Source organism: Petromyzon marinus, unplaced genomic scaffold (assembly GCF_048934315.1).
Source record: "Petromyzon marinus isolate PM22_M1 ecotype Great Lakes invasive population unplaced genomic scaffold, UKy_Petmar_22M1.pri1.0 PM_Scaffold_122, whole genome shotgun sequence".
NCBI lineage: Eukaryota > Metazoa > Chordata > Hyperoartia > Petromyzontiformes > Petromyzontidae > Petromyzon > Petromyzon marinus.
Genome location: NW_027423083.1, coordinates 210,995 through 236,414, shown reverse-complemented (window position 1 = coordinate 236,414; position 25,420 = coordinate 210,995). Strand labels below are relative to the sequence as shown.

Genomic DNA, 25,420 nt, shown 5'->3' with positions numbered 1-25,420 from the left:
CTCTGTGAGTCTCTGTGTGAGTCTCTGTGAGTCTGTGAGTCTCTGTGTGTCTCTGTGAGTCTCTGTGAGAGTCTCTACCCCCTGCTCAAGTCTGGCTACAGACTAGGACAACCAGACTCAACCAGCGATGCATTGTGAGTCTCTGTGTGTCTCTGTGTGAGTCTATGTGTCTCTGTGTGTCTGTGAGTCTCTGTGTGTCTCTGTGAGTCTCTGTGTGAGTGTGTGTGTCTGTGAGTCTCTGTGAGTCTGTGTGTGTCTGTGTGAGTCTCTCTGTCTGAGAGTCTCTGTGTGTGTCTGTGAGTCTCTGTGAGTCTCTGTGTGAGTCTCTACCCCCTGCTCAAGTCTGGCTACAGACTTGGACAACCAGACTCAACCAGCGATGCATTGTGAGTCTCTGTGTGTCTCTGTGAGTCTCTGTGTGTCTGTGAGTCTCTGTGAGTCTCTGTGTGTCTCTGTGAGTCTCTGTGTGAGTCTGTGAGTCTCTGTGAGTGTCTTTGTGTCTCTGTGTCTCTGTGTGTGTCTGTGAGTCTCTGTGAGTCTCTGTGTGTCTGTGAGTCTCTGTGTGTCTGTGAGTCTCTGTGAGTCTCTCTGAGAGTCTTTACCCCCTGCTCAAGTCTGGCTACAGACTAGGACAACCAGACTCAACCAGCGATGCATTGTGAGTCTCTCTGTCTGTGTCTCTGTCTGTGTGTGAGTCTCTGTGAGTCTGTGAGTCTCTGTGAGTCTCTGTGTGTCTGTGTGTGTCTGTGAGTCTCTCTGAGAGTCTCTACCCCCTGCTCAAGTCTGGGTACAGACTAGGACAACCAGACTCAACCAGCGATGCATTGTGAGTGTCTCTGTGAGTCTCTGTGTATCTGTGAGTCTCTGTGAGTCTCTGTGTGAGTCTCTGTGAGTCTTTGAGTCTCTGTGTGTCTCTGTGAGTCTCTGTGTGAGTCTGTGAGTCTCTGTGAGAGTCTCTGTGTGTCTGTGAGTCTCTCTGTGTCTCTGTGTGAGTCTGTGAGTCTCTGTGAGTGTCTCTACCCCCTGCTCAAGTCTGGGTACAGACTAGGACAACCAGACTCAACCAGCGATGCATTGTGAGTGTCTCTGTGAGTCTCTGTGTATCTGTGAGTCTCTGTGAGTCTCTGTGTGTCTCTGTGAGTCTCTGTGAGTCTCTGTGAGTCTCTGTGTGAGTCTCTGTGAGTCTCTGTGAGAGTCTCTACCCCCTGCTCAAGTCTGGGTACAGACTTGGACAACCAGACTCAACCAGCGATGCATTGTGAGTGTCTGTGTGTCTCTGTGTGTCTCTGTGAGTCTCTGTGAGTGTCTGTGTATCTGTGAGTCTCTGTGAGTCTCTGTGTGAGTCTCTGTGAGTCTGTGAGTCTCTGTGTGTCTCTGTGAGTCTCTGTGAGAGTCTCTACCCCCTGCTCAAGTCTGGCTACAGACTAGGACAACCAGACTCAACCAGCGATGCATTGTGAGTCTCTGTGTGTCTGTGAGTCTGTGTGAGTCTCTGTGTGTGTCTGTGAGTCTCTGTGAGTCTCTGTGTGTCTGTGAGTCTCTGTGAGTCTCTGTGTGTCTCTGTGAGTCTGTGAGTCTGTGTGAGTCTCTGTGTGTCTCTGTGAGTCTCTGTGAGTCTCTGTGTGTCTGTGAGTCTCTGTGAGTCTCTGTGTGTCTCTGTGAGTCTGTGTGAGTCTCTGTGTGAGTCTGTGAGTCTCTGTGAGTGTCTCTGTGTGTGTCTGTGAGTCTCTGTGAGTCTCTTTGTGTCTCTGTGAGTCTCTGTGAGTCTCTGTGTGTCTGAGTGTGTCTGTGAGTCTCTGTGTCTCTGTGTGTGTCTGTGAGTCTCTGTGTCTCTGTGTGTGTCTGTGAGTCTCTCTGAGAGTCTCTACCCCCTGCTCAAGTCTGGCTACAGACTTGGACAACCAGACTCAACCAGCGATGCATTGTGAGTGTCTCTGTGAGTCTCTGTGTATCTGTGAGTCTCTGTGAGTCTCTGTGTGAGTCTCTGTGAGACTCTGTGTGTGTGTCTGTGAGTCTCTGTGAGTCTCTGTGTGAGTCTCTGTGAGTCTCTCTGAGAGTCTCTACCCCCTGCTCAAGTCTGGGTACAGACTTGGACAACCAGACTCAACCAGCGATACATTGTGAGTCTCTGTGTGTCTCTGTGAGTCTCTGTGAGTCTCTGTGTGTCTCTGTGAGTCTCTGTGTGTCTCTGTGAGTCTCTGTGTGTCTGTGAGTCTCTGTGTGTCTCTGTGTGTCTCTGTGAGTCTCTGTGTGTCTGTGAGTCTCTGTGTGTGTCTGTGAGTCTCTGTGAGTCTTTGAGTCTCTGTGTGTCTCTGTGAGTCTGTGTGAGTCTGTGTGAGTCTCTGTGAGTCTGTGAGTCTCTGTGAGTCTCTGTGAGTCTCTGTGAGAGTCTCTACCCCCTGCTCAAGTCTGGCTACAGACTAGGACAACCAGACTCAACCAGCGATGCATTGTGAGTCTCTGTGTGTCTCTGTGAGTCTGTGTGAGTCTCTGTGTGTCTGTGAGTCTGTGTGTCTCTGTGAGTCTCTGTGAGTCTCTGTGTGAGTCTGTGAGTCTCTGTGTGTCTCTGTGAGTCTCTGTGTGTCTGTGAGTCTCTGTGTGTCTCTGTGAGTCTCTGTGAGTCTCTGTGAGTCTCTGTGTGAGTCTGTGAGTCTCTGTGTCTCTGTGTGTGTCTGTGAGTCTCTCTGAGAGTCTCTACCCCCTGCTCAAGTCTGGGTACAGACTAGGACAACCAGACTCAACCAGCGATGCATTGTGAGTCTCTGTGTGAGTGCGAGTCTCTGTGTGAGTGTGTGTGTGTGTCTCTGTGAGTCTGTGTGAGTCTCTGTGAGTCTGTGTGAGTCTCTGTGAGTCTGTGTGTGTCTGTGTGAGTCTCTCTGTCTGAGAGTCTCTGTGTGTGTCTGTGAGTCTCTGTGAGTCTTTGAGTCTCTGTGTGTCTCTGTGTGTCTCTGTGAGTCTCTGTGAGTGTCTCTGTGTGTGTCTGTGAGTCTCTGTGAGTCTCTTTGTGTCTCTGTGAGTCTCTGTGAGTCTCTGTGTGTCTGTGTGTGTCTGTGAGTCTCTGTGTCTCTGTAGTGTGTCTGTGAGTCTCTCTGAGAGTCTCTACCCCCTGCTCAAGTCTGGGTACAGACTAGGACAACCAGACTCAACCAGCGATGCATTGTGAGTGTCTGTGTGTCTCTGTGAGTCTCTCTGAGTCTCTGTGTGTCTGTGAGTCTCTGTGTCTCTGTGTGTGTCTGTGTGTCTCTCTGTGTGTCTGTGAGTCTCTCTGTGTCTCTGTGAGTCTCTGTGTGTCTGTGTGTGTCTGTGAGTCTCTGTGTCTCTGTGTGTGTCTGTGAGTCTCTGTGTGTCTCTGTGTGTGTCTGTGAGTCTCTCTGAGAGTCTCTACCCCCTGCTCAAGTCTGGCTACAGACTAGGACAACCAGACTCAACCAGTGATGCATTGTGAGTCTTTCTGTGAGTGTCTGTGAGTCTCTGTGAGTCTCTGTGTCTCTGTGTGTGTCTGTGAGTCTCTCTGAGAGTCTCTACCCCCTGCTCAAGTCTGGGTACAGACTAGGACAACCAGACTCAACCAGCGATGCATTGTGAGTGTCTCTGTGAGTCTCTGTGAGTATCTGTGAGTCTCTGTGAGTCTCTGTGTGAGTCTCTGTGAGTCTGTGAGTCTCTGTGAGTCTCTGTGAGTCTCTGTGAGAGTCTCTACCCCCTGCTCAAGTCTGGGTACAGACTTGGACAACCAGACTCAACCAGCGATGCATTGTGAGTCTTTCTGTGAGTGTCTGTGAGTCTCTGTGAGTCTCTGTGTGTCTGTGAGACTCTGTGAGTCTGTGAGTCTCTGTGAGTCTCTGTGAGTCTCTGTGAGAGTCTCTACCCCCTGCTCAAGTCTGGGTACAGACTAGGACAACCAGACTCAACCAGCGATGCATTGTGAGTCTCTGTGTGTCTGTGAGTCTGTGTGAGTCTCTGTGTGAGTCTGTGAGTCTCTGTGTGTCTCTGTGAGTCTCTGTGTGTCTCTGTGAGTCTCTGTGTGTCTCTGTGAGTCTCTGTGAGTCTCTGTGTGTCTGTGAGTCTCTGTGTGTCTCTGTGAGTCTCTGTGTGTCTCTGTGAGTCTCTGTGAGTCTCTGTGTATCTGTGAGTCTCTGTGTATCTCTGTGAGTCTCTGTGTGTCTCTGTGAGTCTCTGTGAGTCTCTGTGAGTCTCTGTGTGAGTCTGTGAGTCTCTGTGAGTGTCTTTGTGTCTCTGTGTCTCTGTGTGTGTCTGTGAGTCTCTGTGTCTCTGTGTGTGTCTGTGAGTCTCTCTGAGAGTCTCTACCCCCTGCTCAAGTCTGGGTACAGACTAGGACAACCAGACTCAACCAGCGATGCATTGTGAGTCTCTCTGTGAGTGTGTGAGTCTCTGTGTGAGTGTGTGTGTGAGTCTCTGTGAGTCTCTGTGTGTCTCTGTGAGTCTGTGTGAGTCTCTGTGAGTCTGTGTGTGTCTGTGAGTCTCTGTGAGTCTCTGTGTGTGTCTCTGTGTGTCTGTGAGTCTCTGTGAGTCTCTGTGTGTCTGTGAGTCTCTGTGAGTCTCTGTGTGTCTCTGTGAGTCTGTGTGAGTCTCTGTGTGAGTCTGTGAGTCTCTGTGTGTCTCTGTGAGTCTCTGTGAGTCTCTGTGTGTCTGTGAGTCTCTGTGTGTCTCTGTGAGTCTCTGTGAGTCTCTGTGTGTCTGTGAGTCTCTGTGAGTCTCTGTGTGTCTCTGTGAGTCTGTGTGAGTCTCTGTGTGAGTCTGTGAGTCTCTGTGAGTGTCTCTGTGTGTGTCTGTGAGTCTCTGTGAATCTCTTTGTGTCTCTGTGAGTCTCTGTGAGTCTCTGTGTGTCTGTGTGTGTCTGTGAGTCTCTTTGTGTCTCTGTGTGTCTCTGTGTGAGTCTCTGTGTGTCTGTGAGTCTCTGTGTGTCTCTGTGAGTCTCTGTGTGTCTGTGAGTCTCTGTGAGTCTCTGTGTGTCTCTGTGAGTCTGTGTGAGTCTCTGTGTGAGTCTGTGAGTCTCTGTGAGTGTCTTTGTGTGTGTCTGTGAGTCTCTGTGAGTCTCTTTGTGTCTCTGTGAGTCTCTGTGAGTCTCTGTGTGTCTGTGTGTGTCTGTGAGTCTCTGTGTCTCTGTGTGTGTCTGTGAGTCTCTGTGTCTCTGTGTGTGTCTGTGAGTCTCTCTGAGAGTCTCTACCCCCTGCTCAAGTCTGGGTACAGACTAGGACAACCAGACTCAACCAGTGATGCATTGTGAGTCTCTGTGTGTCTCTGTGAGTCTCTGTGAGTCTCTGTGTGTCTGTGTGTGTCTCTGTGTGAGTCTCTGTGTGTCTGTGAGTCTCTGTGTGTCTCTGTGAGTCTCTGTGTGTCTGTGAGTCTCTGTGAGTCTCTGTGTGTCTCTGTGAGTCTGTGTGAGTCTCTGTGTGAGTCTGTGAGTCTCTGTGAGTGTCTCTGTGTGTGTCTGTGAGTCTCTGTGAGTCTCTTTGTGTCTCTGTGAGTCTCTGTGAGTCTCTGTGTGTCTGTGTGTGTCTGTGAGTCTCTGTGTCTCTGTGTGTGTCTGTGAGTCTCTGTGTCTCTGTGTGTGTCTGTGAGTCTCTTTGAGAGTCTCTACCCCCTGCTCAAGTCTGGGTACAGACTAGGACAGGGGTCGGGAACCTATGGCTCGCGAGCCAGATGTGGCTCTTTTGATGATTGCATATGGCTCGCAGATAAAACAAAATATTCTCACTTGTTTTAATCCATCCATCGATTTTTCACTGCGCATGTCCTGTTCAGGGCTGCAGGAGCAATTGTCCATTATTTTAATTGGATGATACTGGCCTACGTTTGCCGTTGCTGGGTAAAACAGGTAAACGCCCCCTTTTGAATCAGTCTGAGACTGCGTCTGCTCGGTCATTAGCTCAAAGCTAACCCTTCGACGAAGAAGATGGCGAAAAGAAAAAAAGACGACGAGTATCGTACATTTCAGGACGAATGGACCGAAGAATTCGCCTTTGTGGAGAGAGCGGGTTCTGCGGTGTGTCTAATTTGCAATGACAAAATTACATCGTTGAAACGGTCGAATGTAAAGCGGCACTTCGACACGCGCCACGCTACCTTTGCATCAAAATACCCTGCGGGAGACAGCAGAAAGAAAGCGTGCCAATAGCTTCTGAGCAGGGTGCAAGCTAGCCAGCAGCAACTCCGCGTATGGACCCGGCAAGGTGACTATAATTCGGCTAGCTTTGCTGGTTCTTTAGGAATAGTGAGGAACGGAAAACCATTCACAGATGGCGAGTATGCTAAAACGTTCATGCTGGATGTAGCCAATGAACTTTTTGATGATCTTCCGAACAAAGACAAGATAATCAAACGGATACAAGACATGCCTCTGTCGGCAAGAACTGTTCATGATCGTACCATCGTGATGGCAAACAAAGTGGAGGAAATGCAAGTGAAGGACATAAATGCAGCGCCGTTCTTTTCTCTGGCTTTGGATGAGTCAACAGACGTGAGCCATTTGTCGCAGTTCAGCGTGATTGCAAGATATGCTGTTGGTGACACACTGCGCGAAGAAAGTCTTGCTGTTCTGCCATTAAAAGGGTCCACAAGAGGTGAGGATTTATTCAAGTCTTTCATGGAGTTTGCTCAAGAAAAAAGTCTACCTATGGATAAACTTCTCTCAGTGTGTACTGATGGTGCTCCGTGTATGGTGGGGAAAAACAAAGGATTTGTGGCGCTTCTCCGTGAACATGAAAATAGACCCATCCTAAGTTTCCATTGCATTATACACCAGGAGGCACTTTGTGCTCAGATGTGTGACAGGCAGTTTGGCGAAGTGATGTCGCTGGTCATTCGTGTGATCAACTTTATTGTTGCCCGAGCCTTAAATGATCGCCAGTTTAAAACACTGCTGGATGAAGTTGTAAATAACTATCCTGGTCTGCTTTTGCACAGCAATGTGCGTTGGTTGTCAAGAGGGAAGGTGCTTAGCCGTTTTGCGGCTTGCCTGAACGAAATCCGGACTTTCCTTGAAATGAAAGGCGTCGGGCATCCTGAGCTAGCCGACACCGAGTGGCTCCTCAAGTTTTACTATCTCGTAGATCTGACTGAACATCTGAACCAGCTCAACGTGAAAATGCAAGGCATTGGAAATACAGTGTTATCCCTTCAACAAGCTGTATTTGCTTTTGAAAACAAGCTGGAGCTTTTCATCACGGATCTTGAAACAGGTCGTTTACTACATTTTCAAAAACTGAGCCAATTTAAAGATGCATGCACAGCAAGTGAGCCCATTCAAAACCTTGATCTCCACCAGCTAGCTGGCTGCACATCCAGTCTCCTACAGTCCTTCAAAGCACGCTTTGGAGAATTTCGTGAGCACACTCGTCTTTTTAAGTTCATCACCCATCCAAACGAGTGTTCACTGAACACAGCCGACCTGAATTACATCCCTGGTGTCTCCGTCAGAGATTTTGAAGCAGAAGTGGCTGACCTGAAGGCCTCAGACATGTGGGTGAATAAGTTCAAGTCACTGAATGAAGATTTGGAAAGAATCACACGACAGAAAGCGGAGTTGGCGAGCAAGCACATGTGGACAGAAATGAAAAAACTCCAACCCGAAGACCAGCTGATTCTCAAAACTTGGAACGCGCTTCCTGTCACATACCACACACTGCAGCGTGTGAGTATTGCTGTATTGACCATGTTTGGATCTACGTATGCATGTGAGCAGTCATTCTCACATCTTAAAAACATCAAGTCCAACCTACGATCACGTTTAACGGATGAAAGCCTCAACGCTTGCATGAAGCTTAACCTCACCAAGTACCAACCCGACTACAAAGACATCAGCAAATCCATGCAGCACCAGAAGTCGCATTAATGGTGAGTGTTATAACAACATTATTTAAAATAATAAATTCAGAGGCTTATTATACTGACATTTAGTTGAATTCACTTTTAAAATATATTATATGGCTCTCACTGAAATAAATTTCCAAATTTTTTGCTTTCATGGCTCTCTTAGTCAAAAAGGTTCCCGACCCCTGGACTAGGACAACCAGACTCAACCAGCGATGCATTGTGAGTCTCTCTGTGTGTCTGTGAGTCTCTGTGAGTCTCTCTGTGTGTGTCTGTGTGTCTCTCTGTGTGTCTGTGAGTCTCTCTGTGTCTCTGTGAGTCTCTGTGTGAGTCTGTGTGTGTCTGTGAGTCTCTGTGAGTCTCTGTGAGTCTGTGAGTCTCTATTTGTGTCTGTGAGTCTCTGTGTGAGTCTGTGTGTGTCTGTGAGTCTCTGTGAGTCTCTGTGTGTCTGTGAGTCTCTCTGTGTGTCTGTGAGTCTCTCTGTGTCTCTGTGAGTCTCTGTGAGTCTCTGTGTGTCTCTGTGAGTCTGTGTGAGTCTCTGTGTGAGTCTGTGAGTCTCTGTGAGTGTCTCTGTGTGTGTCTGTGAGTCTCTGTGAGTCTCTTTGTGTCTCTGTGAGTCTCTGTGAGTCTCTGTGTGTCTGTGTGTGTCTGTGAGTCTCTGTGTCTCTGTGTGTGTCTGTGAGTCTCTGTGTCTCTGTGTGTGTCTGTGAGTCTCTCTGAGAGTCTCTACCCCCTGCTCAAGTCTGGGTACAGACTAGGACAACCAGACTCAACCAGCGATGCATTGTGAGTCTCTGTGTGAGTGTGAGTCTCTGTGTGAGTGTGTGTGTGAGTCTCTGTGAGTCTCTGTGTGTCTCTGTGAGTCTGTGTGAGTCTCTGTGAGTCTGTGTGTGTCTGTGTGAGTCTCTCTGTCTGAGAGTCTCTGTGTGTGTCTGTGAGTCTCTGTGAGTCTTTGAGTCTCTGTATGTGTCTGTGTGTGTCTGTGAGTCTGTGTGTGTCTCTGTGATACTCTGTGTGAGTCTCTGTGAGTCTCTCTGTGAGTCTCTGTGAGTCTCTGTGAGTCTCTGTGAGTCTGTGTGTGTCTCTGTGATACTCTGTGTGAGTCTCTGTGAGTCTCTGTGAGTCTCTGTGTGAGTCTCTGTGTCTCTGTGTGTGTCTGTGAGTCTCTGTGAGTCTCTGTAAGTCTCTGTGTGTCTCTGTGTCTCTGTGTGTGTCTGTGAGTCTCTGTGAGTCTCTGTGAGTCTCTGTGTGTCTGTGAGTCTCTCTGTGTCTCTGTGAGTCTCTGTGAGTCTCTCTGTGAGTCTCTGTGAGTCTCTGTGTGTCTGTGAGTCTCTGTGAGTCTCTGTGAGCCTCTGTGTCTCTGTGTGTCTCTGAGAGTCTCTGTGAGAGTCTCTACCCCCTGCTCAAGTCTGGGTACAGACTAGGACAACCAGACTCAACCAGCGACACTTTGTGAGTGTCTCTGTGTGTCTGTGTGTGAGTCTAAGTGAGTCTCTGTGTGTCTCTGTGAGTCTCTGTGAGTCTCTGTGTGTCTCTGAGAGTCTCTACCCCCTGCTCAAGTCTGGCTACAGACTAGGACAACCAGACTCAACCAGCGATACTTTGTGAGTCTCTCTGTCTGTGTCTCTGTCTGTGTGTGAGTCTCTGTGTCTCTGTGAGTCTCTGTGAGTCTGTGAGTCTCTGTGAGTCTCTGTGTGTCTGTGTGAGTCTCTGTGAGTCTCTGTGTGAGTCTCTGTGAGTCTCTGAGAGTCTCTGTGTGAGTCTCTGTGAGTCTCTGTGTGAGTCTCTGTGAGTCTCTGTGTGAGTCTCTGTGATACTCTGTGTGAGTCTCTGTGTGTCTCTGTGTGAGTCTGTGAGTCTGTGTGTGAGTCTGTGAGTCTCTGAGAGTCTCTGTGTGAGTCTCTGTGAGTCTCTGAGAGTCTCTGTGTGTCTCTGTGTGAGTCTGTGAGTCTCTGTGAGTCTCTACCCCCTGCTCAAGTCTGGCTACAGACTAGGACAACCAGACTCAACCAGCGACACTTTGTGAGTCTGTGTGTGTGTCTGTGTGTCTCTGTGTGTCTGTGAGTATCTGTGAGTCTCTGTGAGTCTCTGTGAGTCTGTGAGTCTGTGAGTGTCTCTGTGTGTCTGTGTGTCTCTGTGAGTCTCTGTGTGTGTCTGTGAGTCTGTGAGTGTCTGTGTGTCTGTGTGTCTCTGTGAGTCTCTGTGAGTCTGTGAGTGTCTGTGTGTCTGTGTGTCTCTGTGAGTCTCTGTGTGTCTGTAAGTCTCTGTGTGAGTCTCTGTGTGTCTCTGTGTGTCTGTGTGTGTCTGTGAGTCTCTCTGTGTCTCTGTGAGTCTCTGTGAGTCTCTGTGAGTCTCTGTGAGTCTCTGTGTGTCTGTGAGTCTCTGTGTGTCTCTGTGTGAGTCTCTGTGAGTCTCTGAGAGTCTCCACCCCCTGCTCAAGTCTGGGTACAGACTAGGACAACCAGACTCAACCCGCGATGCATTGTGAGTGTCTGTGAGTTTCTGTGAGTCTCTGTGAGTCTCTGTGAGTCTCTGTGAGTCGCTGTGTGTCTCTGTATGTCTCTGTGTGAGTCTCTGTGTGAGTCTCTGTGTGTCTCTACCCCCTGCTCAAGTCTGGCTACAGACTTGGACAACCAGACTCAACCAGCGACACTTTGTGAGTGTCTGTGTGAGTGTGTGAGTCTCTGTGAGTCTCTGTGTCTCTGTGTGAGTCTCTGTGAGTCTGTGTGTGTCTGTGAGTCTCTCTGTGTGTCTGTGAGTCTCTGTGAGTCTCTGTGAGTCTCTGTGAGTCTCTGTGAGAGTCTCTACCCCCTGCTCATGTCTGGCTACAGACTAGGACAACCAGACTCAACCAGCGACACTTTGTGAGTCTCTGTGTGAGTGTCTGTGTCTCTGTGTGAGTCTCTGAGAGTCTCTCTGTGTGTCTATGAGTCTCTGTGTGTCTCTGTGTGAGTCTGTGAGTCTCTGTGTGTCTATGTGAGGCTCTGTGAGTCTCTGTGAGTCTGTGAGTCTCTGTGTGAGTCTGTGAGTCTCTGTGTGTGTCTGTGAGTCTCTGTGTGTCTCTGTGAGTCTGTGTGTGTGTCTCTACCCCCTGCTCAAGTCTGGGTACAGACTAGGACAACCAGACTCAACCAGTGATGCATTGTGAGTCTCTGTGTGTCTCTGTGAGTCTCTGTGAGTCTCTGTGTGTCTGTGTGTGTCTCTGTGTGAGTCTCTGTGTGTCTGTGAGTCTCTGTGTGTCTCTGTGAGTCTCTGTGTGTCTGTGAGTCTCTGTGAGTCTCTGTGTGTCTCTGTGAGTCTGTGTGAGTCTCTGTGTGAGTCTGTGAGTCTCTGTGAGTGTCTCTGTGTGTGTCTGTGAGTCTCTGTGAGTCTCTTTGTGTCTCTGTGAGTCTCTGTGAGTCTCTGTGTGTCTGTGTGTGTCTGTGAGTCTCTGTGTCTCTGTGTGTGTCTGTGAGTCTCTGTGTCTCTGTGTGTGTCTGTGAGTCTCTCTGAGAGTCTCTACCCCCTGCTCAAGTCTGGGTACAGACTAGGACAACCAGACTCAACCAGCGATGCATTGTGAGTCTCTCTGTGTGTCTGTGAGTCTCTGTGAGTCTCTCTGTGTGTGTCTGTGTGTCTCTCTGTGTGTCTGTGAGTCTCTCTGTGTCTCTGTGAGTCTCTGTGTGAGTCTGTGTGTGTCTGTGAGTCTCTGTGAGTCTCTGTGAGTCTGTGAGTCTCTATTTGTGTCTGTGAGTCTCTGTGTGAGTCTGTGTGTGTCTGTGAGTCTCTGTGAGTCTCTGTGTGTCTGTGAGTCTCTCTGTGTGTCTGTGAGTCTCTCTGTGTCTCTGTGAGTCTCTGTGAGTCTCTGTGTGTCTCTGTGAGTCTGTGTGAGTCTCTGTGTGAGTCTGTGAGTCTCTGTGAGTGTCTCTGTGTGTGTCTGTGAGTCTCTGTGAGTCTCTTTGTGTCTCTGTGAGTCTCTGTGAGTCTCTGTGTGTCTGTGTGTGTCTGTGAGTCTCTGTGTCTCTGTGTGTGTCTGTGAGTCTCTGTGTCTCTGTGTGTGTCTGTGAGTCTCTCTGAGAGTCTCTACCCCCTGCTCAAGTCTGGGTACAGACTAGGACAACCAGACTCAACCAGCGATGCATTGTGAGTCTCTGTGTGAGTGTGAGTCTCTGTGTGAGTGTGTGTGTGAGTCTCTGTGAGTCTCTGTGTGTCTCTGTGAGTCTGTGTGAGTCTCTGTGAGTCTGTGTGTGTCTGTGTGAGTCTCTCTGTCTGAGAGTCTCTGTGTGTGTCTGTGAGTCTCTGTGAGTCTTTGAGTCTCTGTGTGTCTCTGTGAGTCTGTGTGAGTCTGTGTGAGTCTCTGTGAGACTCTGTGTGTGTGTCTGTGAGTCTCTGTGAGTCTCTCTGAGAGTCTCTACCCCCTGCTCAAGTCTGGCTACAGACTAGGACAACCAGACTCAACCAGCGATGCATTGTGAGTCTCTGTGTGTCTCTGTGAGTCTCTGTGAGTCTCTGTGAGTCTCTGTGAGTCTCTGTGTGTCTGTGAGTCTCTGTGTGTCTCTGTGAGTCTCTGTGAGTCTCTGTGTGTCTGTGAGTCTCTGTGAGTCTCTGTGTGTCTCTGTGAGTCTGTGTGAGTCTCTGTGTGAGTCTGTGAGTCTCTGTGAGTCTCTGTGTGTCTGTGTGTCTCTGTGTGTCTCTGTGAGTCTCTGTGTGTCTGTGAGTCTCTGTGAGTCTCTGTGTGTCTGTGAGTCTCTGTGAGTCTCTGTGTGTCTCTGTGAGTCTGTGTGAGTCTCTGTGTGAGTCTGTGAGTCTCTGTGAGTGTCTCTGTGTGTGTCTGTGAGTCTCTGTGAGTCTCTTTGTGTCTCTGTGAGTCTCTGTGAGTCTCTGTGTCTCTGTGTGTGTCTGTGAGTCTCTGTGTCTCTGTGTGTGTCTGTGAGTCTCTCTGAGAGTCTCTACCCCCTGCTCAAGTCTGGGTACAGACTAGGACAACCAGACTCAACCAGCGATGCATTGTGAGTCTCTGTGTGAGTGTGAGTCTCTGTGTGAGTGTGTGTGTGAGTCTCTGTGTGTCTCTGTGAGTCTCTGTGAGTCTCTGTGTGTCTGTGAGTCTCTGTGAGTCTCTCTGAGAGTCTTTACCCCCTGCTCAAGTCTGGGTACAGACTAGGACAACCAGACTCAACCAGCGATGCATTGTGAGTCTCTGTGTGTCTCTGTGAGTCTCTGTGAGTCTCTGTGTGTCTGTGAGTCTCTGTGTGTCTCTGTGAGTCTCTGTGAGTCTCTGTGTGTCTGTGAGTCTCTGTGAGTCTCTGTGTGTCTCTGTGAGTCTGTGTGAGTCTCTGTGTGAGTCTGTGAGTCTCTGTGAGTGTCTCTGTGTGTGTCTGTGAGTCTCTGTGAGTCTCTTTGTGTCTCTGTGAGTCTCTGTGAGTCTCTGTGTGTCTGTGTGTGTCTGTGAGTCTCTTTGTGTCTCTGTGTGTCTCTGTGTGAGTCTCTGTGTGTCTGTGAGTCTCTGTGTGTCTCTGTGAGTCTCTGTGTGTCTGTGAGTCTCTGTGAGTCTCTGTGTGTCTCTGTGAGTCTGTGTGAGTCTCTTTGTGAGTCTGTGAGTCTCTGTGAGTGTCTCTGTGTGTGTCTGTGAGTCTCTGTGAGTCTCTTTGTGTCTCTGTGAGTCTCTGTGTGTCTGTGTGTGTCTGTGAGTCTCTGTGTCTCTGTGTGTGTCTGTGAGTCTCTGTGTCTCTGTGTGTGTCTGTGAGTCTCTCTGAGAGTCTCTACCCCCTGCTCAAGTCTGGGTACAGACTAGGACAACCAGACTCAACCAGTGATGCATTGTGAGTCTCTGTGTGTCTCTGTGAGTCTCTGTGAGTCTCTGTGTGTCTGTGTGTGTCTCTGTGTGAGTCTCTGTGTGTCTGTGAGTCTCTGTGTGTCTCTGTGAGTCTCTGTGTGTCTGTGAGTCTCTGTGAGTCTCTGTGTGTCTCTGTGAGTCTGTGTGAGTCTCTGTGTGAGTCTGTGAGTCTCTGTGAGTGTCTCTGTGTGTCTGTGAGTCTCTGTGAGTCTCTTTGTGTCTCTGTGAGTCTCTGTGAGTCTCTGTGTGTCTGTGTGTGTCTGTGAGTCTCTGTGTCTCTGTGTGTGTCTGTGAGTCTCTGTGTCTCTGTGTGTGTCTGTGAGACTCTCTGAGAGTCTCTACCCCCTGCTCAAGTCTGGGTACAGACTAGGACAACCAGACTCAACCAGCGATGCATTGTGAGTCTCTGTGTGAGTGTGAGTCTCTGTGTGAGTGTGTGTGTGAGTCTCTGTGAGTCTCTGTGTGTCTCTGTGAGTCTGTGTGAGTCTCTGTGAGTCTATGTGTGTCTGTGTGAGTCTCTCTGTCTGAGAGTCTCTGTGTGTGTCTGTGAGTCTCTGTGAGTCTTTGAGTCTCTGTGTGTCTCTGTGAGTCTCTGTGAGTCTGTGTGTGTCTCTGTGAGTCTCTGTGAGTCTCTGTGAGTCTCTGTGTGTGTCTCTGTGTGTCTCTGTGAGTCTCTGTATGTCTGTGAGTCTCTGTGTGTCTGTGAGTCTCTGTGTATCTCTGTGTGTCTCTGTGAGTCTCTGTGTGTCTGTGAGACTCTGTGAGTCTCTGTGTGAGTCTCTGTGAGTCTGTGTGAGTCTCTGTGTGTCTGTGAGTCTCTGTGAGTCTCTGTGTGTCTCTGTGAGTCTGTGTGAGTCTCTGTGTGAGTCTGTGAGTCTCTGTGAGTGTCTTTGTGTCTCTGTGAGTCTCTGTGAGTCTCTGTGTGTCTGTGTGTGTCTGTGAGTCTCTGTGTCTCTGTGTGTGTCTGTGAGTCTCTGTGTCTCTGTGTGTGTCTGTGAGTCTCTCTGAGAGTCTCTACCCCCTGCTCAAGTCTGGGTACAGACTAGGACAACCAGACTCAACCAGCGATGCATTGTGAGTCTCTCTGTGTGTCTGTGAGTCTCTGTGAGTCTCTCTGTGTGTGTCTGTGTGTCTCTCTGTGTGTCTGTGAGTCTCTCTGTGTCTCTGTGAGTCTCTGTGTGAGTCTCTGTGAGTCTCTGTGTGTCTGTGAGTCTCTATTTGTGTCTGTGAGTCTCTGTGTGAGTCTGTGTGTGTCTGTGAGTCTCTGTGTGTCTGTGAGTCTCTCTGTGTGTCTGTGAGTCTCTCTGTGTCTCTGTGAGTCTCTGTGAGTCTCTGTGTGTCTCTGTGAGTCTGTGTGAGTCTCTGTTTGAGTCTGTGAGTCTCTGTGAGTGTCTCTGTGTGTGTCTGTGAGTCTCTGTGAGTCTCTTTGTGTCTCTGTGAGTCTCTGTGAGTCTCTGTGTGTCTGTGTGTGTCTGTGAGTCTCTGTGTCTCTGTGTGTGTCTGTGAGTCTCTGTGTCTCTGTGTGTGTCTGTGAGTCTCTCTGAGAGTCTCTACCCCCTGCTCAAGTCTGGGTACAGACTTGGACAACCAGACTCAACCAGCGATGGATTGTGAGTCTCTGTGTGAGTGTGAGTCTCTGTGTGAGTGTGTGTGTGAGTCTCTGTGAGTCTCTGTGTGTCTCTGTGAGTCTGTGTGAGTCTCTGTGAGTCTGTGTGTGTCTGTGTGAGTCTCTCTGTCTGAGAGTCTCTGTGTGTGTCTGTTAGTCTCTGTGAGTCTGTGTGTGTCTCTGTGAGTCTCTGTATGTCTGTGAGTCTCTGTGTGTCTGTGAGTCTCTGTGTATCTCTGTGTGTCTCTGTGAGTCTCTGTGTGTCTGTGAGTCTCTGTGAGTCTCTGTGAGAGTCTCTGTGAGTCTCTGTGAGTCTGTGAGTCTCTGTGAGTCTCTGTGTGTCTCTGTGAGTCTCTGTGTGTCTGTGAGTCTCTGTGAGTCTCTGTGAATCTCTGTGAGTCTCTACCCCCTGCTCAAGTCTGGCTACAGACTAGGACAACCAGACTCAACCAGCGATGCATTGTGAGTGTCTGTGAGTGTGTCTGTGAGTCTCTGTGAGTCTCTGTGTGTCTGTGTGTCTCTGTGAGTCTCTGTGTGAGTCTGTGTGAGTCTCTGTGTGAGTCTGTACCCCCTGCTCAAGTCTGGGTACAGACTAGGACAACCAGACTCAACCAGCGACACTTTGTGAGTCTTTCTGTGTGTGTGTTAGTCTCTGTGTGTGTCTGTGAGTCTCTGTGAGTCTCTGTGAGTCTGTGTGTGTCTGTGAGTCTCTGTGTCTCTGTGAGTCTCTCTGTGTGGCTCTGTGTGAGTCTCTGTGTGTCTGTGAGGCTCTGTGTGAGTCTCTGTCTCTGTGAGTCTCTGTGTGTCTCTGTGTCTCTGTGTGAGTCTCTGTGAGTCTCTGTGTGTCTCTGTGTCTCTGTGAGTCTCTGTGTGTCTCTGTGTCTCTGTGTGTGTCTGTGAGTCTCTGTGAGTCTCTGCATCTCTGTGAGTCTCTGTGTGTCTCTGTGTCTCTGTGAGTCTCTGTGAGTCTCTGCATCTCTGTGAGTCTCTGTGTGTCTCTGTGTCTCTGTGAGTCTCTGTGAGTTTGTGTGAGTGTGAGTATGTGAGTCTCTGTGAGTCTCTCTGTGAGTCTCTGTGAGTCTCTGTGAGTCTCTGTGTGTGTCTCTGTGAGTCTCTGTGTGTCTGTGCGAGTCTCTGTGAGTCTCTGTGAGTCTCTGTGAGTCTCTATGTGTCTTTGAGTCTCTGTGAGTCTCTGTGTGTCTCTGTGTGAGTCTCTGTGTGTCTGTGTGTGTCTGTGAGTCTCTGTGTGTCTGTGAGTCTCTCTTTGGGTCTCTCTCTGTCTCTGTGAGTCTGTGAGTCTATGTGAGTCTCTGTGAGTCTCTGTGAGTCTCTGTGAGTCTCTGTGTCTCTGTGAGTCTCTCTGTCTCTGTGAGTCTCTGTGTCTCTGTGTGTCTCTGTGAGTCTCTACCCCCTGCTCAAGTCTGGGTACAGACTAGGACAACCAGACTCAACCAGCGACACTTTGTGAGTCTCTGTGTGTGAGTGTCTGTGTGTCTGTGTGTGTCTGTGTGTCTGTGTGAGTCTCTGTATCTCTGTGTGAGTCTCTGTGAGTCTCTGTGAGTCTCTTTGTGTGTCTGTGTGAGTCTCTGTGAGTCTCTGTGAGTCTCTGTGTGTGTCTGTGAGTCTGTGAGTCTTTGTGAGTCTCTGTGAGTCTGTGAGTCTCTGTGTGTGTCTGTGAGTCTCTGTGTGTCTGTGTGAGTCTCTGTGTGAGTCTCTCTGTGTCTCTGTGAGTCTCTGTGAGTCTCTGTGTGTGTCTGTGAGTCTCTGTGTGAGTCTCTGTGAGTCTCTGTGAGTCTCTGTGAGTCTCTACCCCCTGCTCAAGTCTGGGTACAGACTAGGACAACCAGACTCAACCAGCGATGCATTGTGAGTGTCTGTGTGTGTCTGTGAGTCTCTCTGTGTGTTTCTGTGTGTCTGTGAGTCTCTGTGTGTCTCTGTCTGTGTCTCTGTGAGTCTCTGTGTGTCTGTGTGTCTCTCTGAGTCTCTGTGTGAGTCTCTGTGAGTCTCTGTGTGTCTTTGTGAGTCTCTGTGTGAGTCTCTGTGAGTCTCTGTGAGTCTCTGAGAGTCTCTGTGTGAGTCTCTGTGAGTCTCTGTGAGTCTCTGTGTGAGTCTCTGTGAGTCTCTGTGTGTCTTTGTGAGTCTCTGTGAGTCTCTGTGAGTCTCTGTGAGTCTCTGTGTGAGTCTCTGTGAGTCTCTGTGTGAGTCTCTGTGTGAGTCTCTGTGAGTCTGTGAGTCTCTGTGTCTCTGTGTGTCTATGTGAGTCTCTCTGTGTGTGTGAGTCTGTGAGTCTCTGTGTGTCTGTGTGAGTCTGTGAGTCTCTGTGAGTCTCTGTGTGAGTCTCTGTGTGTCTGTGTGTCTCTGTGTGTGTCTCTGTGTGTCTGTGAGTCTCTGTGTCTCTGTGTGTCTATGTGAGTCTCTCTGTGTGTGTGAGTCTGTGAGTCTCTGTGTCTCTGTGTGTCTCAGTGTGTCTCTGTGAGTCTCTGTGTGTCTGTGAGTCTCTGTGTGAGTCTGTGAGTCTCTGTGAGTCTCTGTGTGAGTCTCTGTGAGTCTCTGTGTGTCTTTGTGAGTCTCTGTTAGTCTCTGTGAGTCTCTGTGTGAGTCTCTGTGTGAGTCTCTGTGAGTCTCTGTGTGAGTCTCTGTGAGTCTCTGTGTGAGTCTCTGTGAGTCTCTGTGTGTCTTTGTGAGTCTCTGTGAGTCTCTGTGAGTCTCTGTGAGTCTCTGTGTGAGTCTCTGTGAGTCTCTGTGTGAGTCTCTGTGTGAGTCTCTGTGAGTCTGTGAGTCTCTGTGTCTCTGTGTGTCTATGTGAGTCTCTCTGTGTGTGTGAGTCTGTGAGTCTCTGTGTGTCTGTGTGAGTCTGTGAGTCTCTGTGAGTCTCTGTGTGAGTCTCTGTGTGTCTGTGTGTCTCTGTGTGTGTCTCTGTGTGTCTGTGAGTCTCTGTGTCTCTGTGTGTCTATGTGAGTCTCTCTGTGTGTGTGAGTCTGTGAGTCTCTGTGTCTCTGTGTGTGTCTGTGAATCTCTGTGTGTGTCTGTGAGTCTCTGTGAGTCTCTGAGAGTCTCTGTGTGAGTCTCTGTGAGTCTCTCTGAGAGTCTCTACCCCCTGATCAAGTCTGGGTATAGACTAGGACAACCAGACTCAACCAGCGACACTTTGTGAGTCTCTGTGTGTGAGTGTCTGTGTGTCTGTGTGTGTCTGTGTGTCTGTGTGAGTCTCTGTATCTCTGTGTGAGTCTCTGTGAGTCTCTGTGAGTCTCTCTGTGTGTCTGTGTGAGTCTCTGTGAGTCTCTGTGAGTCTCTGTGTGTGTCTGTGAGTCTGTGAGTCTTTGTGAGTCTCTGTGAGTCTGTGAGTCTCTGTGTGTGTCTGTGAGTCTCTGTGTGTCTGTGTGAGTCTCTGTGTGAGTCTCTCTGTGTCTCTGTGAGTCTCTGTGAGTCTCTGTGTGTGTCTGTGAGTCTCTGTGTGAGTCTCTGTGAGTCTCTGTGAGTCTCTGTGAGTCTCTACCCCCTGCTCAAGTCTGGGTACAGACTAGGACAACCAGACTCAACCAGCGATGCATTGTGAGTCTCTCTGTGAGTGTGTCTGTGTCTCTGTGTGAGTCTCTGTGAGTCTGTGAGTCTCTGTGTGTCTCTGTGAGTCTCTGTGTGTCTCTGTGAGTCTCTGTGTGAGTCTCTGTGAGTCTCTGTGAGTGTCTCTGTGAGTCTGTGTGTGTCTGTGTGTCTCTGTGAGTCTCTGTGTGAGTCTCTGTGTGAGTCTCTCTGTCTCTGTGTGAGTCTCTGTGAGTCTCTGTCTGTCTCTGTGTGTCTGTGAGTCTCTCTGTGTGTCTGTGAGTCTCTGTGAGTCTCTGTGTGTCTGAGAGTCTGTGAGTCTCTGTGTGAGTCTCTGTCTCTGTGTGAGTCTCTGTGTGAGTCTCTGTGTGAGTCTCTTTGAGTCTCTGTGTGAGTCTCTGTGAGTCTCTGTGTGTGTCTGTGAGTCTCTGTGAGTCTCTGTGAGTCTCTGTGTGAGTCTGTGAGTCTCTGTGTAAGTCTCTGTGAGTCTCTGTGAGTCTCTGTGAGAGTCTCTACCCCCTGCTCAAGTCTGGGTACAGACTAGGACAACCAGACTCAACCAGCGATGCATTGTGAGTCTCTGTGTGTCTGTGAGTCTCTGTGTGTGTTTCTGTGTGTCTCTGTGATTCTCTGTGTGTCTCTGTGAGTCTCTGTGAGTCTCTGTGTGTCTGTGAGTCTCTGTGTGTGTTTCTGTGTGTCTCTGTGATTCTCTGTGTGTCTCTGTGAGTCTCTGTGAGTCTCTGTGATTCTCTGTGTGTCTATGTGAGTCTCTGTGAGTCTCTGTGTGTCTCTGTGTGAGTCTGTGAGTCTCTGTGAGTCTCTGTGTGTCTGTGTGTCTCTGTGTGTCTCTGTGAGTCTCTGTGTGTCTGTGAGTCTCTGTGAGTCTCTGTGTGTCTCTGTGAGTCTGTGTGAGTCTCTGTGTGAGTCTGTGAGTCTCTGTGAGTGTCTCTGTGTGTGTCTGTGAGTCTCTGTGAGTCTCTTTGTGTCTCTGTGAGTCTCTGTGAGTCTCTGTGTGTCTGAGTGTGTCTGTGAGTCTCTGTGTCTCTGTGTGTGTCTGTGAGTCTCTGTGTCTCTGTGTGTGTCTGTGAGACTCTCTGAGAGTCTCTACCCCCTGCTCAAGTCTGGCTACAGACTAGGACAACCAGACTCAACCAGCGACACTTTGTGAGTCTGTGTGTGTGTCTGTGTGTCTCTGTGTGTCTGTTAGTCTCTGTGAGTCTCTCTGTGTCTCTGTGAGTCTCTGTGTCTCTGTGTGTGTCTCTGTGTGAGTCTGTGTGTGTCTGTGAGTCTCTGTGTGAGTCTCTGTGTGTCTCTGTGTGAGTCTGTGTGTGTCTGTGAGTCTCTGTGTGAGTCTCTGTGTGAGTCTCTGTGTGTCTCTACCCCCTGCTCAAGTCTGGCTACAGACTTGGACAACCAGACTCAACCAGCGACACTTTGTGAGTGTCTGTGTGAGTGTGTGAGTCTCTGTGAGTCTCTGTGTCTCTGTGTGAGTCTCTGTGAGTCTGTGTGTGTCTGTGAGTCTCTGTGTGTGTCTGTGAGTCTCTGTGAGTCTCTGTGAGAGTCTCTACCCCCTGCTCAAGTCTGGCTACAGACTAGGACAACCAGACTCAACCAGCGACACTTTGTGAGTCTCTGTGTGAGTGTCTGTGTCTCTGTGTGAGTCTCTGAGAGTCTCTCTGTGTGTCTATGAGTCTCTGTGTGTCTCTGTGTGAGTCTGTGAGTCTCTGTGTGTCTATGTGAGGCTCTGTGAGTCTCTGTGAGTCTGTGAGTCTCTGTGTGAGTCTGTGAGTCTCTGTGTGTGTCTGTGAGTCTCTGTGTGTCTCTGTGAGTCTGTGTGTGTGTCTCTACCCCCTGCTCAAGTCTGGCTACAGAATAGGACAACCAGACTCAACCAGCGATACTTTGTGAGTCTTTCTGTGTGTGTCTGTGAGTCTCTGTGAGTCTCTGTGTGAGTCTGTGTCTCTGTGAGTCTCTGTGAGTCTGTGAGTCTTTGTGAGTCTCTCTGTGAGTCTCTGTGAGTATCTGTGTGAGTCTCTGTGCGTCTCTGTGAGTCTCTGTGTCTCTGTGTGAGTCTCTGTGTGAGTCTCTGTGAGTCTGTGAGTCTCTGTGTGAGTCTGTGAGTCTGTGTGAGTCTCTCTGTGAGTCTGTGAGTCTCTGTGAGTCTCTCTGTGAGTCTGTGAGTCTCTGTGAGTTTCTCTGTGAGTCTGAGAGTCTCTGTGAGTCTCTGTGAGTCTCTGTGTGTCTGTGAGTCTCTGTGAGAGTCTGTGTGAGTCTCTGTGAGAGTCTGTGTGTCTCTGTGAGTCTCTGTGAGTCTCTGAGAGTCTATGTGTGAGTCTCTACCCCCTGCTCAAGTCTGGCTACAGACTAGGACAACCAGACTCAACCAGCGATGCATTGTGAGTCTCTCTGTCTGTGTCTCTGTGTGTGAGTCTCTGTGAGTCTGTGAGTCTCTCTGAGTCTCTGTGTGTGTCTGTGAGTCTCTGTGTGTCTGTGTGTGTCTGTGAGTCTCTGTGAGTCTCTGTGTGTGTCTGTGAGTCTCTGTGAGTCTGTGTGTGTCTCTGTGAGTCTCTGTGAGTCTCTGTGTGTCTGTGTGTGTCTGTGAGTCTCTGTGTCTCTGTGTGTGTCTGTGAGTCTCTGTGTGTCTCTGTGAGTCTCTGTGAGAGTCTCTACCCCCTGCTCAAGTCTGGGTACAGACTAGGACAACCAGACTCAACCAGCGACACTTTGTGAGTCTCTCTGTGTGTCTCTGTCTGTGTGTCTGTGTGAGTCTCTGTGAGTCTCTGTGAGTCTGTGAGTCTCTTTGTGTCTCTGTGAGTCTCTGTGTGTGTCTGTGAGTCTGTGAGTCTCTGTGTCTCTCTGTGAGTGTGTCTGTGTCTCTGTGTGAGTCTCTGTGAGTCTCTGTGTGTCTCTGTGAGTCTCTGTGTGTCTCTGTGAGTCTCTGTGTGAGTCTCTGTGAGTCTCTGTGAGTGTCTCTGTGAGTCTGTGTGTGTCTGTGTGTCTCTGTGAGTCTCTGTGAGTCTCTCTGTGAGTCTCTGAGAGTCTGCGTGAGTCTCTGTGTGTCTCTGTGAGTCTCTTTGAGTCTCTGTGAGTCTCTGTGAGTCTCTGTGAGTCTCTGTGTGTCTCTGTGTGTGTGTGTGCGTCTCTGTGAGTCTCTGTGAGTCTCTGTGTGTCTGTGTGTGTCTCTGTGAGTCTCTGTGAGTCTCTGTGTGTCTGTGTGAGTCTCTGTGAGTCTGTGTGTGTGTCTCTGTGAGTCTGTGTGTGTCTCTGTGTGTCTCTGTGAGTCTCTGTGTGTCTCTGTGTCTCTCTGTGTGTCTCTCTGTGTCTCTGTGTGTCTCTGTGAGTCTCTGTGAGTCTCTGTGTGTCTCTCTGTGTGTCTCTGTGTGTCTCTGTGTGTCTCTCTGTGTCTCTGTGTGTCTCTGTGTCTCTGTGTGTCTCTGTGTCTCTGTGTGTCTCTGTGTGTCTCTGTGTGTCTCTGTGTGTCTCTGTGTCTCTGTGTGTTTCTGTGTCTCTGTATCTCTCTGTGTGTCTCTGTGTCTCTGTGTGTCTCTGTGTGTCTGTCTGTGTCTCTGTGTCTCTGTGTGTGTGTCTCTGTGTATCTCTGTGTGTCTCTGTGTGTGTAGTTATGCTGCGATGCTGAGCTGCTGGGCTTGGGATCCTTCCCAGCGTCCAACGTTCACCGAATTATCATCCCTCACCCAGTCTGTAGTGACTCAGGGCACTGTGAGTAATTATCATCACTACCATCACTACCACCACCATCACTACCATCACTATCACTACTACCACTAACATCACTACCACCATCACCACCACCACCATCACTACCATCACTATCACTACTACCACTAACATCACTACCACCATCAACACCATCACCATCATTAGCATCACTACCACCATCACTACCATCACTACCACCACCACCATCACTACCACTATCACTACCACCACCACCATCACTACCATCACTATCACTACTACCACTAACATCACTACCACCATCACCACCACCATCACCATCACTAGCATCACTACCACCATCACTACCATCACTACCACCACCACCATCACTACCACTACCACCACCACCATCACTACCATCACTATCACTACTACCACTAACATCACTACCACCATCAACACCATCACCATCATTAGCATCACTACCACCATCACTACCATCACTACCACCACCACCATCACTACCACTATCACTACCACCACCACCATCACTACCATCACTATCACTACTACCACTAACATCACTACCAACATCACCACCATCACCATCACTAGCATCACTACCGCCATCAATACCATCACTACCACCACCACTATCACCATCACTATCACTACCATCACTATCACTACCACCATCACTCTCACCATCACTACCACTACCATCACTACGATCACTATCACTACCATCACTACCTTCACCACCATCACCATCACCACCATCACCACCACCACCATCACCACCACCACCATCACTACCATCATCACCACCATCACTATCATCACTATCACTACCATCACTACCATCACCACCATCACTAACATCACTACTATCACCATCACTAGCATCACCATCACTACTATCACTATCACCATCACTACTATCATCACTACTATCACCATCACTACTATCATCACTACCATCACTATCACCACCATCACTATCACCATCACTATCACTACCACCATCACTACCATCACTATCACTACTACCACTAACATCACTACCACCATCACCACCACCACTATCACCATCACTAGCATCACTACCATCACTATCACTACCATCACTATCACCATCACTAACATCACTACCATCACTATCACCATCACTACCACCATCACTATCACCATCACTAACATCACTACCATCACTGCCATCACCATCACTACCATCACTATCACCATCACTATCACTACCACCATCACTACCATCACTACCATCATCACCATCACCACCACCATAATCACCATCACCACCACCATCACCACCATCACCACCATCACCATCACTACCATCATCACTATCATCACTATCATCACCACCATCACCACCATCACCACCATCACCACCATCACCATCACCACCATCACCACCATTACTACACGATCACGACACCATCTCTATTCTCACTACCACTCACCCACTCACTCACTCACCTACTCACTCACTCACCCACTCATCCACCCACTCACTCTCCCACCCACTCACTCACCCACTCACTCACCCACCCACCCACTCATCCACCCACTCACTCACCCATCCACCCACTCATCCACCCACTCACTCACTCACTCACCCACCCACCCACTGACCCACTCACTCACTCACTCACCCACTCACCCACCCACTCACCCACCCACTCACTCACTCACCCACTCACCCACTCACTCACTCACCCACTCACCCACCCACTCACTCACCCACTCACTCACTCACCCACCCACCCACCCATTCACCCACTCACTCACCCACTCACCCACTCACCCACTCACTCACTCACCCACTCACCCACCCACTCACTCACTCACTCACCCACTCACCCACCCACCCACCCACTCACTCACCCACCCACTCACTCACCCACTCACCCACTCACCCACTCACTCACTCACCCACTCACCCACCCACTCACTCACTCACCCACTCACCCACCCACCCACTCACTCACTCACCCACTCACTCACTCACCCACTCACCCACTCACTCACCCACTCACTCACTCACTCACCCACTCACCCACCCACTCACTCACTCACTCACCCACTCACTCACTCACCCACTCACCCACTCACTCACCCACTCACCCACTCACTCACCCACTCACTCACTCACCCACTCACCCACCCACTCACTCACTCACCCACTCACCCACCCACCCACTCACTCACTCACCCACTCACTCACCCACTCACCCACTCACTCACCCACTCACTCACTCACCCACTCACTCACCCACTCACCCACCCACTCACCCACCCACTCACTCACCCACTCACCCACCCACTCACCCACTCACTCACCCACCCACTCACTCACCCACTCACTCACCCACTCACCCACCCACTCACTCACCCACTCACCTTTTCCCCACGTGGTTTGCTCTTCGCCAGGAGTATCTGGACCTTGACTCTAAGTCCACTCAGCATCAGCAGCAGGATCAGCAGCAGCATCAGCAGCAACAGCATCAGGATCAGCAGCAGCAACATCAGCAGCAGCAGAATCAACAGCAGCATCAGCAGCAGCAGAATCAACAGCAGCAGCAAACTCTGTTTGCCGAGAATATGTTGTACGGGTGTGTGTGAGTCTACACACAGACACACACACAGACACACACACACAGACACACACACACAGACACAACAACAACAACAACAACCGCCATTCGCCACTAAGTGGCGGTGACGTCACCACGACGCTTGTGCCAGGCTATGTGCACCCTGAGGCCACGTGAAGTGTCGAACGCCCGCTGGCAGGAGGTCACGGGGCAGACCCAGGTGCCACGGGTCGACTGACTGAGATGACTACTGGCTGATGCACCACCTGTGCCCCCTACTGTGCCAACCTGCTGTGCTTTAGCCACCCGGCGCTCCGCTCGCTGTTGTGAGCGTCG

General features: G+C 49.8%; 1 long non-coding RNA gene across 3 annotated transcripts; it reads left to right on the top strand.

Moving 5' to 3' along the window:
* The first annotated feature begins 1,953 nt into the window (after nucleotides 1-1,953).
* LOC142922628 (uncharacterized) lies at nucleotides 1,954-25,420 on the top strand. 3 transcript variants are annotated; one of them, XR_012940200.1, is made up of 3 exons: nucleotides 1,954-2,120; nucleotides 22,409-22,508; nucleotides 24,921-25,420. It is a non-coding gene; the product is annotated as an uncharacterized LOC142922628 (long non-coding RNA). The 3 variants fall into 3 exon arrangements; XR_012940199.1 differs by lacking the exon at nucleotides 1,954-2,120 and adding an exon at nucleotides 19,435-20,412; XR_012940198.1 differs by lacking the exon at nucleotides 1,954-2,120 and adding an exon at nucleotides 21,051-21,184.